Source organism: Sus scrofa, chromosome 5 (assembly GCF_054392235.1).
Source record: "Sus scrofa isolate SSC_HxYL_T2T_F1_AM1 chromosome 5, Sscrofa_HxYL_maternal_Yorkshire_Landrace_v2.0, whole genome shotgun sequence".
Classification (NCBI taxonomy): Eukaryota; Metazoa; Chordata; class Mammalia; order Artiodactyla; family Suidae; genus Sus; species Sus scrofa.
The window spans coordinates 56250035-56269347 of NC_139387.1; the positions used below are offsets into that span (position 1 = coordinate 56250035).

General features: G+C 34.1%; 1 long non-coding RNA gene across 8 annotated transcripts in view; it reads left to right on the top strand.

Annotated features, from left to right (window-relative positions):
- Nucleotides 1–19313, top strand: part of LOC146403381 (uncharacterized) — a 479111-nt gene that overhangs the window by 275534 nt on the left and 184264 nt on the right. For all 8 annotated transcript variants that reach the window (XR_014803745.1, XR_014803744.1, XR_014803743.1 and 5 more), the window contains one exon: nucleotides 502–587. This is a non-coding gene — a long non-coding RNA (uncharacterized LOC146403381). The remainder of the gene's footprint in view (nucleotides 1–501; nucleotides 588–19313) is intronic.

Here is a 19313-nt window from a genome sequence, read left to right on the forward strand (position 1 = left end):
CATAGAGATAGAGAGCAAGGAATGCCAATATAGAGATACTGAATGACTCCCGCTGGACAGTTACACTGGCCATTCCTCTCATACATTGGCATAGAATCAAGGAAAGGACCTAGGAGGACACCTGAAAAATCTGTCATAACGCATTCCAAGAAAGAAGAATTTCCCTTTATGTTGCCTGTCCTAAAACATATTCAAGATATTTATATCAAAATTAAATGAACAACTTCTGAGGTGATTCGCAAATGTGTATATAGGCATATAATATAGCTTTTATGCATATAATTTTTATGTTAATTCTGGTGGCATTGTAGTGTCAAATTAATGCCTCTTTTTCCATAGATAATAACTTTATTATGTTTATGTATCTATATAAATTTTTACATGTGTATAAAATTTATTTTGAAAACCAAAGACATCTCCGGCTTCCAAAGAGTCATATCTTGATGTAGTTTCTAAAAAAGGAACAGTGCACTGTTAATCCTCTACTGTTATTTTTTTTAGTGTTCCTCTTGCTGATGACACGAGTCCTCTTTGAATCTACTTACAAGATTCTGAAGTCTGAACAGAGAATTTTGGCACTGCACTGGGTAGGAAAAATATATATTCATAAAACACATAATACACACCTTTGAGAAAATTGATTACTGCAAAATGGAAGTTTATGTGCCTTCTCTTATTTTTAATTTATAAATAAAATATATGACAAGTGCATATAAAGCTATAACACATAGTCTTTTATGTTCAGATGACAACTGAATTTGTAATTATAATTTTCAAACTCATTACAAAGGTAATGTTTCTAAACTGGCAAATGAAAGCAACATTTCTTTTCATTTTCTTGATGAGATAACACATTTCTTAAAGTTGCAAAAGCTTTTTTCTTTACTGAAAAAAGTTTCTTCAAATATTCGTTGCTACTTTTTTGTTTTTGCTGCAAAAGAAATATTTGGCGTCATAATGGGTAGATCACACATCTTACAAAAATCTCCATAATACTATTAAGTATTGCAAGGAATGTCTTCCTAAACACATATGAAAATACAATTTTGCTGAGGCCAAACCGATATTTTCCAAGTTTGCCTGGCAGAAAAACTTTGTGGGCATCTATCTGTGTGTGCACTTATGAAATGCTTTTAAAAGTTATACTCTTGGGAACAGGAACTGAAAGTTTGACCACAGTTGAAAATCCTTTTATAGTCCTGGGGCTGACCAACTATCACATGGGTAACAGCAGAAAAGGTTGGAGAGAAGGGATCCTGTTGTTCAGAAGTTTGTTACCAGTAAGAGAGAAAAGGAATTATTTTTTTGTGTAGTCCTAAAAAGAGTAGTGAAAAAGTAGTCCTCTTCAAGAGTGAACTAAAACTTATATATTCATAATCTGCTCTAAAAATATATGACTTACATTTCTATACCTTCAACATAGAAGTTTATTCATGAAAACCCTTAAATTCAGTGGTAGTTGTTATCATCCTTAAAACCTGAATTGTTTTTAAATCCTAAAAAAATTTTAAAATAAGGCTTTATATATTCACAGACAAATTAATCCAAGTGATGTGGTAGAAAGCATTGTACATAATGATTTTTAGTGATAACAGAACTGGAGTAAGTCACAAGTTATTGCCAATATGAAACTTTTATAGCTTTACAAGTAAAAATCCAAGTAGGAATAAAATTAAAAAGGCAAATAGAAAACTGGGACTACTACTAATAAATATGTCAAACATCAGATGTAAAGATCTGTTGTAAGAAAAACACTAACATCTTAGTTTAAAAGATGATGAGGTATAGGAACAAATAATGAGGAATGCAATTCTAATGCAAGAAGTTAGTGAAAGAAATGTAAAGGTATGCTCCACTTATGAGATCTAGCTAGTAAAAAGTAGTTTTCAGTAATGATGTTGTAACAAGAATGTGAGGAGTTGGGTGCTTTCAGGAGTGGTGGGTAAAGGTTATATTTGTTCAGATTTCCGTAAAGTGATGTGAATATTTCTGTTAAGAGCCTTAAATGTTTCCAAAGCAACATTTTAACTCTATTAGTTTTGAAAAGGTTTGGTTGCAAGGAATCCAACTTGCTTTAAAAAGATAGAATTTTATATGTTCTTATGGGAAGTCTTTGTAGGCAGTTAAGAGCTGGCTAGGTGGTTTTACAGTCCTTAGGGACCAAGATCCTTCATCTTTTCTCTGGTTCTCTGAACATGTGATTTTTGCCTAGTGTTTTGGAAGATCCAGTATCCATATTCTAGCAACAGGAAGGAAATATTTGTAGAAGATTCATGCTCCCTCCCTTGAAGGACATCTTTTGAAAAGTGTCCATACCTCTTCCACTTATATTCCAATGGCTAAAACATTGTCCATGACCACGCTACACTTAAAAACAGCTTGGAAGATGTAGCTTTTGTTCTGGAAGATAAGTTTGGGGGAGTTATTACCATGGAAAAGAAGAAACTAGATATTAGGGCCCAACTGACAGTATCTGGCAGTTTCCCTTCCAAGAACCTAACTTAATGAAATAATTAAAGGAGACAAAATTTATATAAATATGATCATTTCCATATATTTATAATGGTAGTAATTTGAAATTGATTAAATTGTCCAGCAATAGAGCAATAGTTGGATAAATCTGAATACATTCATATTATAGTCAATAAAATATTTCTAATGAATTTTTAAAGACATATAAAATTATGTATAATGCAGTGTTAACTGTAACAAGCCAAAATCTTCACTAAAGATATAGTGTATCTCTAAATTTGTGTGTATACACACATACAAATATACATTCAGGTTGCAGAAGCTTTACTTCTCAGTAGAGCCATACAGTCACTTAGAAATATCGATCATATTGCAGCCTGGCTATCTCTTTTAGGTTAGGGCAGATTGAGATAGTGTTCAGTGGCATTTGACAAGCAAGTGAAGGTTGCTAATAGTCATGCCAATGGAAGAAGCAAAGAGCAAAACTTTAAAGACTTTTTTTTTCTTGTGTATAAGAGAAAGAGGTTGAGTGCTGCAGTTCTGGATTAACAATGTTTTTTTTTAAGGATTTTAAAAAGTATTATACTGCCATAGAATATTAGAGTGAGAATTTAACTCAAAGCTACGTGAAAAATCACAATTAGATAGCAACCTGTGATAAATTCTTTGCAGAAATTAGAATGAGAGTAGTTTCCACCACCACCTCCAACCTAAGCTGACTTCACTCTTTGGAACTTGTAAGAGAAGCAGTATGTTGAGAGCCATGAACTTTAGAAACATACTGTCTGGGCTCAGTTCCTGATTGTACCACTTAGCGACTGTCTGCTGTTGGCATTCCTTAACCACTGATAGGAATCCTCTTGTGTAAAACATAAATAATAACGGAAAAGAGTTGGATAAATTATATCATACATATACCACATGAATGCTGGTGTAACTACTCTAATTAAACAAAATAGACTTTAAACCCAAACCATTATTAGAAAGAGTTATTTTATAAATGATTGAAGTTTCAATGCAATAGGAAGGTAGACTAATATTAAATCTAAGTGCTCCTAATGACGTAACCTTAAAATAGATTAAGGAAAATTTGACAGAATGGCAAGGAGAAATAAACAAATCTACAACGGCAGTAGATATTAACTCACTTCCTTTAGTAATTGATGAAATAAAATGAGCAAAAAATCAGTGAGGGAATAAAGTTGAAAGATAAGATTAAGAAACTGGATCTCCATAGACTTATATAGACACTTGTATACAGCTGCAAAATTCACATTTTTTTGAAGAACACATGGAACAGTTACAAAAATTGACCGTATGCTGAGTTATAAATTATGCCTCAACTGTTTTCAGAGAACTGGAATTATACCAGTGAAATTAAGCTGCAGATGAATAACAAAAATGTAGCTAGAAAAGCTTCAAGATTAAAGAGAAATCACAATAGAAATTATAAATATTTTAGACTAATTAAAAATGAACATCTCACATGTAGCAACTGCAGATTTCCTATAAGAAGTATTTACTGGGAAATTTTTACCTTAAATAAATGATAAATGTCTTAGAAAAAAAAATAGAAAGAATGACAAATAATAAGCCAAGTATTTATTACAACAATAACAAGACAAACCCAAAGTAATAAAAGGAAGAAATGAATAAAAAGCTATTTAAATAAAGTGAGAAATAAACTATAAAGAAGAGAAGTAAGGAAGCCAAAAATTGATTGTTGCAAAAGATGAGTAAATTTTCTAAATCTCTGATGAGACTGAGCAAGCAACAAGAGGCAGATGACCCATAACAGAAATGACAAAGGTGACATCACAACAGATGTGCAGACATTGTTGAACAGCCGATAATAAATATCACGAACTTTACGCTATCAAGTCTACATTGGAAAACACGAGTTTTATGAATGACCAAATTCCTAGAAAAGTATAGCTAAGCAATATTTACTCAAAAAAGAAATAGAGTACCTGAATATTTTTATAAACATTAAGGAAATATAATTCAATAGTCAAAAATTTTCCTGCAAAAAAATTCCAGACCCAGATGGCTTCACAGGCAAATTTAAGGAAGAAATAAGTCTAATCCTATATAAGTTTTTTTTCCCCAAAAAATAGATGAGGTAATGATCTCCCACTTATTTTATAAGGATCATATAATCTTGATACCAAACTTGGCAAGAATAGTATGAAAAAGGACATTTGCAGGCAAGTTCCTTTCATGAATATAGATGGAAAAACTGTCAACCAAATGTTAGCAAACCAGTTTCAGCGATATATAAAAAGAATCATTAATCATGAGCAAGTTTATTTACTCCAGCAAAGCAAAGTTTGCTAACATGTAAAAAAACCAGCCAATGTAATACAGATTAAAAGAAAGTATCACATGATTATTTCAACTAATGCAGAAAAAGCATTTAATAAAATGTGTCATCTATTCCTTATTTTTTAAAAGTTCTTAGAAAACTAAAGTCAGAACTTCCTTACTGTGACATGAAATACCTATAGCAAACATAAAATAAAATAGTAACCTGTTGAAAGCTTTCCTCTGCAATCAAGAACAACATTAGGGTATTTGCTATCACCCTGTTATTTAGCATTTTTTTTTTTTCTGGAGATCCTAGCCAATACAATAAAGCAAGATAAATAAAATTATTAGGATTGAAAAAGAAACTATTATTGGCAGATATGAATTAATACAAGCATTTAACAACGTTGATGCGTAGAATGCAATATACACAAATCAACTGTACTCCTGTATATCAGCATCACTTTTTACCTGGTATTCACTAATAAGAGGTATGTAGTATCTTTATGGGGAAAGAATTGTGAAATTTTAAGGAGTATTTTTAAGGCTGAAAAAAATGGTAATATAAATAATACATGTTCATGTATTGAAAGATCCAATATTGTAGAGCTGTCCCTTATTCCCAAGTAGAGTTATAAGTACAGTGTAATCACAATCAAAATACCAACTGGTTGTTTTGTCTTTTGTTTCTTTGTTATTTGTTTGGTTAGTTTGTGGTGTGTGTCTGGGTGTGTGGGTGTGTGTGTGTGTGTAATGTGACAAGTTGACCTAAAATGCAAAAGATAAGACTAGTCAAGACACATGAAAACGGGAGAATAGGTAGAATTATTTGTCCTTTAGATATTATAAATCTGTTAATTCAGTACGTATGGCACTGTTCACAGAGATAGATAAAGGAGAAAGACTAGAGAGCTCAGAAATGACTTGCATATATGGACATTTTATAAAATGGGGGTGGTACTTTAAAGCAGTATAGAAAGAATACAAGCTATTGGGAAAATTAATAATTATGGAAGCAGTGAAACTGGATCCCTACCTCACACTACACATCAAATTCAGTTGGCCAAATACTAAGAGAATCTCACATAAGAGATTGTCCTATAGGAAAATCTAAGAAAATAACTTTATGACCTGAGAATAGAGACGGATTCCTTAGATTGAAAATCATACCCATTCAGCATTATTTTTTAAAAATAGACTTTATTTTTTCAGAGCTGTTTTAGGTCCACAGCTGTGTGAGCAGAAGGTACAGAGATTTCCCATATATCATGTAAACTGAAATGACTAGCAGGCCAAAGCATTGGCAAGGAGGCAGAACAATGGCAGCACACATACAGTGCTGGTCAGAATATAAAGTGTAACAACTACTTTTGGATCTGCTACAGGTAGAATTCATAGACCTCTGCTTAAGCATAGCAATCATAATATATATATGTGTCCCAGAGAAATAGATGCATTTGTGTATCGGGAGAAATGTACAAGAATGTTTGCAGAAGAAATGTTCGTATTTGCCAAAATTTGGAAATAATTCAGTTGTCATCAACAGGATGGACAGTTGTAGAATACTCATACAAATATATAGGAAGCAGTGAAAATGGAAGTGATCTAATTAACATTAAGTGAAGGAAAGCGAAGACATAAGAATACATACAGGATTATTCCAGGCAAACAATTGTTTTTCAGAGATGCATTATAGGTGGTGACACCATAAAGAAAAGCAGGGAAACACTAAGAGTCAGAGAATGCTGATAGTTAAGAATAAGGAAAGAGGCTGAGCCAAAGGAGGGAGAATTTGGGTCAGGGAAGCTCTTCTGGCCGAAGGGAGAGTGTCACTCATGACTTGCTGGTGGTCATGTCAGTGTGTGCATTCTTACCATTTGCTTCACTCTATGTATGGTATCATGAACATATATTCAAAGTAAGTGTTAAAGAACTACAGCAAATACTTATGCTAGGTTTTATTCATTTCTTCAATAGTGTATTATGTTTCAGGAAGGAGAACTATTTGATGATTGCCAAATAGTGTAAATTAAGCTGGTACCTCTTTCAAAATTAAGTAAAATATTTTAAGATGCTTATAAAGAATTCCCCACATTGGAAATGAAGAACAACAGGATAGTAAAATAAGCATTTATTCTTTCCAGTGTTCTTTTTCCAAGAAATATAAGAAAGGGCATCAGGCATTGCCGTTAGATTGAATAGAAGTAAAATGTTTTGAGAACTATAAAATTATAAATATATTATTTATGTAGGTATTGAAATGCATTGCGATTTTAAAGCATCCTTTGCATATATCAACAATACCCACAAAAATGCTTAGGTGAATATCCGATTTTATACTGCTTTGGCAAAAAAAACCAAAAACCAAAAAACACAACAAAAGCAAGCGCTTAACATAGATTTGTAAATCCAAGATTTTACAGAGGTAAATTGAGGATAGTGGCTAGTTATACCATTGGGGGCAGTTATTTTTGTTTTGCTTATCTCTTTCTGTGTTAACATTCTTTTAAAATGTCACTGCATTTATAGTTACTTGCTTTAACCATTTAGCCAGTTAATAATTTGTGATCCTAAGTGGTTGTTATTTGTGCACGCCTTTGGTCACCTCTCTCTTCTACTTGCAAATAAGCAAGCTCTTTGCTTTAACTATTTATCAAATCCAATCACTTTTTTTTTCCCTCAGTCACCCTTATCTAGAAAGTAAAATTCTTTGCTGCTTGAAAAAGAAGAATAATCCCAATATATTGTAAATTGTCAAGTGAGTTCTTTATAATTAAAGATTACTCTGCAATATACAATTTTTAAGGCATTTATCCCAACAGGGTTCAGTGGCCTTTGAGAATGAGCCACTTTGTTGACAAATCTATCATCTAAATTGTGCAACATTAATGAGAACTCTGAGCAGCACACTCTTACATTTTAATGTGGGTGGCAGTTTAAGGAAAAAAAAAAAACACCAAAAAAAAAAAATACTGAATATGATTGAAGTTGATATAAAAAAGGTCTGCCACCTGTGGATAAAAATGTGCATTACTCTGAACACATAATAATTAACAAGACTGAAAGGCCATGGCAAAATCCAATGACTCTCTGAAATCAAAACCCTGGTTATTATTTTTAAAAAAGGAGTGGTATTCACAATAATACAAAATAAAGGGCCTGTGATGCTACTTACCTGTGCATTAACCGTCCATGCTCTATAACTTAATCCACAGTTCTTTGCCAACGTATGGTAGAATCGATTCCTGAAAGGTACAGTCTTTGATTTGAATCTCTCATTTCTAAATTAATTGCTCATTATATAGGTATTTCCTGAAGAGTATAAAATTTCTGTATCTCAATATTTTTCACTTATATATCATTGTAGAGCATCTTTTATTGTTGCACCTCAATCTCTTGAATTAGATGCCTTTTTCTTGATATACTTTCAGCTTAGTTTTCTCAGATTAACCTTACAAGTAAAAACACTATACATGTTTAAATCTAATAGCACTATCCTCATAATTTCTCCTCAACTCAAAACTATTTGTTTAAATGCCTGATTATGCTTGATTGTCTTTATGTTCTACCTACAAATATCTAATCTCCATCTGAATAGTTTAGCATAGCTACTGAGCTTATTTTCTGGGCGTTTCAAGTGTATGTACATATAATGCACAGGGAGAATTTTATTAGCACAATTTGAATTGCAGAGTTCATTTCAAAATGTACATCAGCTTAAGTAACATAATGCAGTCACTGTAGAGATGCTTCATGGTACTGGTCTTGGAAGGAGATATTGCTGCGTGAGTAGCCGATGCTGATCCATGTGAAGCAGGCCTACAACACTAGCTTGGCAGAAAATAATGGTCTATGTAGAATTCTTTGGCTATGGCTCTTATTTCTTGATTGATAAGGAATAATGAGAGTCATTCAAAATCATAGAAAAATTAGAGTTTTATTACTTTTTAAAAGTCACATGGTATGTTTTATTACTTTGATAATAACTGCTTGAACATTGTTCTCTTATTCAGCAGTTGTTTATAATTAAGGTTTTTCCTTCCAAATAAAATAATGCATAAACTGTTGACCAAAAGGCTTTAAATAATGTATGGGAGCAAGCAATTGCTTATTTTTGTGTCTAGATTATAGAATACTAAACAACTCAGAAGCTGCTGGAACGATAACAATTGATTTTGAGAAAAAACCTTGAACCTAAGCTGTCTCCGTGGAACTTTTTGCATAATTAGGTTATACATTTTCTCAATGGAAGAAGTCTTACCCATGGCCACATTCTGTAAATGAAAATACATTTTGCATAAATTAGTTTAGTTGAACTGCTGAGATTCTTTATAAAAGGTAATAAATGTTTCCTAATTTTTAAGGTAATTAGGAACCATAATTTTTAATTTTCTTAGATGATTCATGTATCTATGCATTGTTTAGAGAATTTTAAAAACAACATATATTTTACAGTGAATAGTTAGTGTTTTATAAAATAATATGATATGAAGTGACATAATATAAACATGATGTTGGATTTGTAATTAGAAAATTTCATTCCCTCTTAACATGGTAAAGCTTTTTGATACAGTGTCATTTTAGGCACTTCAGATCTGTATGAAAGGAATGGACAGTTTCCTAAGTATTTAGAAAAAAGTTAAATTTTTATACCATTGCTGATATAAACTCTAGGAGCATTAAAGTCTCAAATTCTTTTCTTTTTTTAAATAATTTTTTTTATTTTCCCACTGTACAGCAAGGGGGTCAGGTTATCTTTACATGTATACATTACAATTACATTTTTCCCCCACCCTTTCTTCTGTTGCAACATGAGTATCTAGACAAAGTTCTCAATGCTATTCAGCAGGATCTCCTTATAAATCTATTCTAAATTGTGTCTGATAAGCCCAAGCTCTTAATAAAAGAAACTATAAGAGTATTAAGAGACGGAGGGGGTTCCCGTCGTGGCGCAGTGGTTAACGAATCCGACTAGGAACCATGAGGTTGCGGGTTTGGTCCCTGCCCTTGCTCAGTGGGTTAACGATCCGGCGTTGCCGTGAGCTGTGGTGTAGGTTGCAGACACGGCTTGGATCCCACGTTGCTGTGGCTCTGGCGTAGGCCGGTGGCTACAGCTCCGATTCGACCCCTAGCCTGGGAACTTCCATATGCCGCGGGAGCGGCCCAAGAAATAGCAAAAAAAAAAAAAAAAAGAGAGAGGGTATCGGTTAGTATTTATATAAGTGGGGGAGAGTTGGATGTTACTTTTATGTGTTACACCAAAGGCAGAAATCACAAAAGAAAAACTTTCTAGGTTTGATTACATAAATGTAAAAGCTTCTTTGCATCTTAAATGATAGGACTGACAAACAAATGAGCTGAGAAATATATTTACAATATATTGGGTTTAATGATATAAATTGCCATTTTCTTTAAAGCTTTTTGACTATTGGCATTTTATATGTTTTCTGTATTTAATTAAAATATAATTTAAGCTACTACTTATAAATTAAGGGAAAAGTATTGAAATAATTTGAGTATTCTGTAAATAGGAAGAAATCAGATGGGAACTAAAGTTATAAAATGTTTGATCTTTATAATAATTCAAGACATGCAAATTAATCATGAGAGCCTTGTTCATTTAGCAAATTGACAAAAATTAAAAATGCCACCATAGGAGTTATCTTTGTGGTGTAGCGGAAATGAATCTGGCTAGTATCCATGAGGATGCGAGTTCAATCTCTGGCCTCGCTCAGTGGGTCAGGGATTGGCATTGCCTAGAGCTGTGGAGTAGGTCGCAGATGTGGCTTGGATCCCATGTTGCTGAGGCATAGGCCGGCAGCTGTGGCTATGATTCGACCCCTAGCCTGGAACTTCTGTATGCCACAGGTAGGTGTGGCCCTAAAAAGCAAAAAATAAAATAAAATAAAAGTGCCACAATAACCAATGCTGAAGAGATGGCAATGAGATGCGGCCTTTAGTTTACCTAAGCTAGTATTGTCAATTGTATTACTGCACCAAAGATTCCTTTCACACAGTGCACATTATATTTGCTAATGCTGGAGTTCCTCTTGTGGCTCAGTGGGTTAAGAACCCAACACAGTATCCCCGAGGACACAGGTTCTATCCCTGGCCTCACTCAGTGGGTTAAGAATCCAGTGTTGCTGCAAGCTGTGGCATAGACCACAGATGTGACAAGGATACTGCATTGCTGTGGCTGTGGCATAGGCTGGCAGCTGCAACTCTGATTCAACTCCTAGCCTGGGAACTTCAGATGCTGCAGGTGTAGCCTAAAAAAGAAAAGGAAAAACAAAACAAAACAAAAAAAACCAGCTAATGTTAATGCTTGTGCTTCTAGGAAGTTACCTAATATTACATAATATTATATGTATGTTATGTGTGTAGTAACACAAAATTTCAAACAACAATATGTAAGAAATGGGTTTTGCATTAAAAACCCTGGTGTTTGTATATAATGAAATATTAATTTCATGTAAAAATAATGCTGTAACAACATGGGAAACCAGAACCTGAGTCACCAATAAATATTCAAGAAATATTTGTTGAATGGCTATGTGAGTATTCACATATGCACACATACATACACAGAGGTGTGTATTATGCATAGCACAAACATACTGACAGATCTATGCTAAAATAAATGTCAAATAAAACGCTAAAAGGCTAGATTATAGGATTATATCTTATTTTTAAAATTTTTTACCTTTGGAGTTCCTGTCATGGCGCGGTGGTTAACGAATCCGACTAGGAGCCATGAGGTTGCGGGTTCGATCCCTGGCCTTGCTCAGTAGGTTAAGGATCCGGCATTGCCGTGAGTTGTGGTGTAGATTGCAGATGTGGCAAGGATCTGGCATTGCTGTGGCTCTGGCATAGGCTGCCAGCTACAGCTCTGTTTGGACCCCTAGCCTGGGAACCTCCATATGCCGTGGGAGCAGCCCTAGAAAAGGCAAAAAGACAAAAAAAAAAAAAAAAAAATTTACCTTTTACCTAAAGATTGCATGTATTAGCTACCTTTCTTTAATAAATGTATATTACTTTCATTTTAAGAAAAAATATGCTATTTTTAAACTATAAGCATCAGTGTAGTAATCTATACCTTAAGGAGCTTTTCTTCTATGTTTTGTTCTAGTTTTATGGTTTCAGGTCTTATGTTCAAATCTTTAATCCATTTCAAGTGAATTTTTGTGAAAGGTGTAAGATAGGGGTTTAATTTCATTTTTTCTGCATGTGGTTATCCAGTTTTCCTAACATCATTCATGAAAGAGACTGTCCTTTCCTCATTGAGTATTCTTGGCTCCGTTGTCAAATGTTAGTTGAACTTACATGTAAATGTTTATTTCTGAGCTCTCCAATCTCTTACATTGGTCTCTGTGTCTATTTTATAACAGTACCATACTGTTTTGATTATTACAGGTTTGTAGTACTACACTCATTTGAAACTTTGTTCTTCTTTCTTATGATTGCTTTGGCTATTTGAGTTCTTTTGTGGTTCCACGCAAATTTTAGGATTTTTTTTCTATTTCTGTGTAAAAATGCCATTGGAATTTTGATGGAGATTGCATGAGTAATCCATGCAATGTTTTCTAATGGTAGAATTTCTAGATACATAGATTGCTATGTAAACATATCTCAATTCTTTATTCTAATTTTTTTAGAGAAAAGTTGAAAAGGACCAAAATGTTTTTCAGAATTTTCTTTCTTTTTTTTTTTTTTTTTTTTTGTCTTTTGTCTTTTTAGGGCTGCACCCATGGCATATGGAGGTTTCCAGCCTAGGGATCTAATCAGAGCTATAGCTGCCAGCCTAAGCCACAGCCACAGCAATGCCAGATCCGAGCCACCTCTGTGACATACACTAGAGCTCATGGCGATGCCAGATCCTTAACCCACTGAGCGAGGCCAGGGATCGAACCCACAACCTCATGGTTCCTAGTCGGATTCATTTCCGCTGTGTAACGACGGAAACTCCTGTTTTTCAGAATTTTCGGTACATTAAAGTCTATGCGGCTAGGATAATACACTATAATATTGCCAAAAAGTTTATCTAGGATGTATTCAGAAAATCTCAGTGGTAGGGTTAGGGTGCACTGCTTCAGAGCTGATCTGTGTCAGGTCATTGAATAACTCTCCATGTTAGGCCAACTTTGGCCTTTCTTTGAACTCCCACTTGGTTCCACTGTCACTGAGAACTAAGGTTTTTAGAATACTGTGAAAATAAGTTCTGGCTTGTGTATAATGGACAAAAGATATCGTTCATTATTAAGAGATTCACCTTTTGAAAACCATCATTAAATTCTTCCACCACTCAGCTGGCGTCTCCATAGTCCCTTTTTAAAAAACGAAGCAGGTACCTCACTGCCGTGAGCAGAATTCACATCCACGAATCCATGGATATAACTACGTAAATCCAACTATGCAGTTGGATTTTTACAAAGTTCTCCACATTTCTCCCTCTTTTCTCATTTTTATAACCAAACCCTTCCGTCTGAAAAGTGATTATTACCACAAAATGGTCTAGAAGATGAAGCAGTTTATCAAATATTTTTTTACTTTATTTTAATAGATTGTTCAAATGAACTCATTCTTTTTTGGATTAAAAAAATTCTTTCACAGAATGAGTTCTGTGTTCTTCCACTGTCTGACACACCTGAGATAGATACATGAATTTTGGTGTGTGATCCTTCATTCTATTTTTAAACTTTATGTCTACTGATATTAAAAGACATAAACAAATGCCTTAATTTTAGGAATACCTTTTCAACAGTAAATAATATGTTTTTAAAAGAATGTATAAATTAAGACGAGGAATTTTAGAAAGGAGTAATACTTATTGAGACTTAGTAGAACCTAAGATGGTGCTAGACCCTTAAATAGCAAATATTAAAGTATTTATGCAATGCCATTGGGATAGAGAAGAATAAACTAAACAAGAAAGGAATGTCAAAGCTAATTTTAAACTTTGTGTTTATTTAACAAACTACTGGTTTTATTATCTTTATTTTTCCCCTCACTTCTCCCTTTTGTTTTTAAGAGTACTGTTATTTAAAAGTAGGAAAAACTCATGTCCGAAAACCCAAATAACGTTAAAAATCAGACCTCAAGACTATCTATGAGGCAGAAATAATCCAACTATTATTTCTGGTATAAAAAGTTTTTTGAATAACATCATTTGCCCAGAAGCTGTTTTCCAACCTAATAACTCTTGAAATTATGATCTAAAATTTCAGGAGGATTAAGGCTGTGGAACTACTAGAAAGAGTAAGTGTGTAGGAATGTGACCAGAGGTGAAATCTGATTTAAAATTTCTTTGAAGGCACTCTGGTTTGAAACAGTAGCCTTGAGAAAGTTAAAAATACTGCATATGTTAAAATGTTGCTCAGCAAGCTTGTCTTAGTTAAACATACTAAATACTTGCACAGCAATCTCCAAGACATTCATTAACTAGTGTTTTAATCTATTTCTTTTTTAATTTTAACCCTCTGCTTCGATTCTCCCTGAACAAAATTACTCAAATGGACAGAAATAAGTTTCAGCACATTCTATATGGGTTTATCTTCTTTTCAGTAATTTTTTTTTCTTTGCGAGGCATTTTGGAGGTGATGTGTGGTGTACATGGCATCTGTTGATTGCAAACCCATTTTGGGTATGCCTACCATCTTTCCACTGCAGTATTTTCTCAGAAGCTGGGTCAAGAGTTAGATGGAAAAGGAGGCAGGAGGCATCTCTGTGCAGCAGTTATACCATCAACATGCCAGGCATGATGCTGGCTGTTGTAAGGACAAAGCCATGCATAAAATGGGTTCCTAGGCCTAAAAAAATGTTATAAAGTACTGGGGTGTAGTTGGAGGTGAGGTTGACAAAAGTACATCCTGGTGATGGGAAGAATGCAAAAATTCATAGCTCACTTCTGAGCTTCATCTCTTGGATGATGTCTTCACTGTGCATGCCGGTTTTTTTCTAGGTGGGGTCAGCTTGCCACTAGTTTAATCATAGGCATTTTATTTATTTATTTACTATTTATTTTGTTTTTGAGATGAATTAGTTTTATTTAGTTGTCAATCTTAAATTTTTTTTTTTAACAAAACACTTAAGAAATGTCATGGAAAATAATATATTGGCTGTATTTTGAGGTTAGACTCCCTGTATGAAGTCAAACATTTGGATAAAAATTGAGACTTTTAAATCATTTATAGTGGAAAATATCATCCTTTACCATCCCCTCCTTCACACCCTCACTCCCATTTTAAAGGCTGACATAAAATTTTTTTGGATCAGATTTTGACATCTTTGATTTTGTGTAGGCATTTCATTTTTTTTTTTTTTTTGTCTTTGCAGGGCTATACCCACAGCAAATGGAGGTTCTCAGGCTAGGGGTCGAATTGGAGCTACAGCTGCTGGCCTACACCACAGCCATAGCAACATGGGATCCGAGCTGCATCTGTGACCTACACCACAGCTCATGGCAATGCCAGATCCTTAACCCACTGAGCAAGGCCAGGAATGGAACCCACATTCTCATGGATCCTAGTCGGGTTCATTAACCATTGAGCCACAAAGGAAACTCCCTGATTTTGAGTAGGCATTTAATTTGATGTTTGGGTGTGTAGAGTACCTGAACACTACTTCCTTCAAAAACAGAAATTTCAAATCTGTTGCCCCGCAATGTCTAAGAGAAACCCAAAGCTGCCAAATAATATTTAGCAAATGTGGTTTGAGGGATATGCAGTTCTTTTGAGATGCCCTGAAATCTATCTCTGAACTGAGCTAGAGGTGCAGACTTGCGTCCCTGCCATCTAAAGACCCCAAGTAAGTAACTTTTGTGACCTATGCTTTAACGTGTCAGTACCCTGATTGTGGGCTGGTGTAAGAAAGAGTCCCATAAAACTCATTATGCCTACCAAGAACTGTGTTGTAGAAACATTTCATTGCAACCTACGAATCCACTCTATAAGACTACTTGGGAGAAATTTCTAACTCCTCTTACAAGATATCGCCTCAGATATTTATTTATTTATTTATTGAAAAATATAACCACCTGTATATATAAAGCTAAGAATACATTTTAAATCTCTTTTATATTTTTACTCTTCACCCTCTGTAATGCTTATATGAGTGGGACTAAAATTTTTGATAGAAAAGTCAGCAGAAGGGGGTCCAAAGTATTAACTTGTAAGATCAATAAATCATGAGAATGTAATATTCAGCATGATGACTACAGTTATTAGACTATTTTTATCTAATGATGTCTGTGTATTGTACAACTGACCAGTGTTCCTTTTGTTATTCGCCACCAAAATGCTTAGTGCCAAATTCAAAGTGTCATAGCCAAAGGCATGGACATTTATGGAGTATATTTACCATAATTTTACCCCTCCTTTTTGTTTTTATTTCTATCTCATATACTTTAAAAATATTTTCATTATAGTTGATTTACAATGTTCTGCCAAATTCCACGGTATAGCAAAGTGACCCAGTTATTCTTTTTCTCATATTATCCTTCATCATGTTCCGTCACAGTGACCAGATATAGTTTCCTGTGCTATACCTTAAGATTTCATTGCTTGTCTATTCCAAATGAAATAGTTTGCATCTACTAACCCCAAACTCCCCATCCATCCCACTCCCTCCTCCTTCCCCCTGGCAACCACAAGTCTGTTCTCCATATCCATGAGTTTGTTTCCTTTCTCTAGATAGGTTCAGTTGTGCCATATATTAGATTCCAGATATAAGTGATATCATATGGTATTTGTCTTTCTCTTTCTGACTTCATTTAGTATGAGAATCTCTAGTTCTATCTACATTGCTGCAAATGGCATTATTTTGTCCTTTTTTATGACTGAGTAGTATTCCACTGTTTCTATAATACCACTTCTTCTTAATCCATTCATCTGTTGATGGACATTTACGTTGTTTCCATGTCTTGGCTATTGTGAACAGTGCTGCAGTGAACATAGAGATGCATGTATCTTTTTTAATGTAAGTTTCGTCCAGATATATGCCTAGAAGTAGGATTACTGGATCAAATGATAGCTCTATATTTAGTTTTCTGAGGTACCTCCATACTGTTTTCCATAGTGGTTGAACCAATTTACATTCCCACCAATAGAGTCAGAGGGTCCACCATCTCCTATACTTTTAAGTGATATTTTTTGTTATATTTCATGTATTGGAGAAGGAAGAGTTTTCATGGGCAGGGGATGAAGGAGGGGAAAGCTGTGGAGAAGAGGTGAGAATCTAAAGAAGCATAACTAAGACAATGATATTTGAGGTCAACCTTGAGTAGAAATGAGGAGAGGTTTAGACAGCATGAGCAAAAGTGCAGAGAAAACTGTGTGGTTCAGTCCAGCTCAGAAATGTTAAGGTGGCAATAGCATATCGATCTGTAAATTTCAGATTGTTAAATTCAGCCTGAGGAGCTTATGCATAGTCTTATCTAATTGGATAAATAGTAATAAGATTCCATTTTTTTCTCATAAGAAAAATATCAATATTTAGCATGCTTTGTCCATTGCAACAAAACTTTCTCTGGTATGTGGTATGGTATGGATTTGGGGGAGGAAGGGGAAATATTGGCATTCAGGACATCAAAAATAACATGTAATACAAGTTCCTCAAGAGAAATTGTACAGAAAATGCATTTCATGAGAGTAGGTGTTGATAATCATGGCAAATCCAAGTAAGATAAATTTGTTTGAACGGTCCTCTATTAGAGTTTTTTATGCCTTAATGTAGTACCAAACTGTTTGGGCTAAGCCCATCAGCTAACTTTTCTTTCTCTTTCCATTCTTTTTCTTTTTCTTTTTTTTTTTTCTATTAAGCATGGTATTATAATAAATAGATATTGTCATTGCATTGAGTGTGCGTTTTAAAAAATTGAGGTGTAGTTGACATGTAATATATTAGTTTCAAATATACAACAGAAAGATTCACTGTTTTTGTATATTGTTTTTATATATTGAGCTCCCCAATAAGCCTAGTTAGCATCCATCCCCACGTGTAGGTACATGTTTTTCTTGTGATGAGGACTTTTAAGATCTACTATTTCAGCATCTTTCAAATATACAATACAGCATTATGTGTTAATTATAGTCACCATTCTATATAGTACATTCCCAGGACTTATTTCTTTATAAGTGTTTAAGTTAATACTTTTGAACCCCCTTCAGCTAACCTTTCCATTAAAAATTTTAGTCCCATTGATTTAAGCATTACAGAGGGTGAATAGTAAATGTATAAAAAGAGAGTTAAAAATGTACTCTCACTTTAGCTATACAGCAGTTAATTTTTTCTCTAAAATTTAGTTTTTCCTATTTTTTCACATTCTATATTTTAAATCTCAGTGACAAGAATATAGCTAACATATGCTGAACACTCATATGCACTTTATAAGCATTTTATTTGTATCCAGTCATCCAGCTCTCAGAACAATTCTCTGAGATAAGTTTTATTAATATCTCAGTCCTGTCTTTGAGGAAACTGAGGCACAAAAAAATTGAAAAGTCTTGCTCAAGCTTACACAAGATAATTAAAAGACACCATCTGGTTTTGAATCTAGAAACTCTTGCCCTAGAGCTTATACTCTTAATAGTATACTATTTTATGAACCCAAAGTAGAAGGAAATTATTACCTAAATTTCCTTTCTCTCCAGAGACTAAAAATACGGATTCCTTATTAACTTTCTACGTTTACTGCCTGTTAGAACTCCAGAACTTCAGAAAGAGAAGGAGACAAGAGGTGTGTGATCCACCTTCCCATTCATTGCAGAAAACTTCTTTATAACATTATGATAGATAGTTTCCCTTCCTCATCATAGATACTTCAAATTTAAAAACTTAATATATTCCAAGAAAGTTCATTCTACTTTGGAGCAGCTCTGTTAGAAAAGTATACCACCTGATATCAGCACTCCTTCTCTTTGTATTTTTATATTTTTTATATTTTAATATTTTTATACAAATTAGACATGAATTAAAACATACTGGTTAGCAGCAAGTGTATTGTAATAATAATCATAGCTGACACGTATTGAGTACTCACTATGTGCTGGCACTTTACTAAATGCTTTCTGTGGATTAGCTCTTCTACCCTCATTAACAATCCAGTGATATGGATACTGAGTTAGAAGGAGGTCAAGTAATTTGCTTGAGTTCACAATTAAGAGTGAACACTAGATTTCTATCCCCATGCAACTCAGTACTAAATGCTGGCAGTCTCCTGAGTTACTTTTCAACCATCATGCCTTCTCCTTGGGCAACTCCATCTCTTGTCATCAATTCAACAACAACAACAACAAAAACAAAACAACCTGTTGATCATGCCTTTTGTGAGTTTGCCTCCTTTCTGCTGAGACAGGTTTTATTCTTTTACTTCCTACCCAGACCTCGCAGCATCTCCACCACCTCACTCCTCCAAGTTACTGTCTGTGTCCAGGAGGTAGGTCTTTTCAAGTCAACTGTCCCCTAAGTGTTTATTATTTCTGCTTCTCTACCTTTGCACCTATAATTCTTGGAGTTCTTTTTCATTCTTTTTTTTTTTT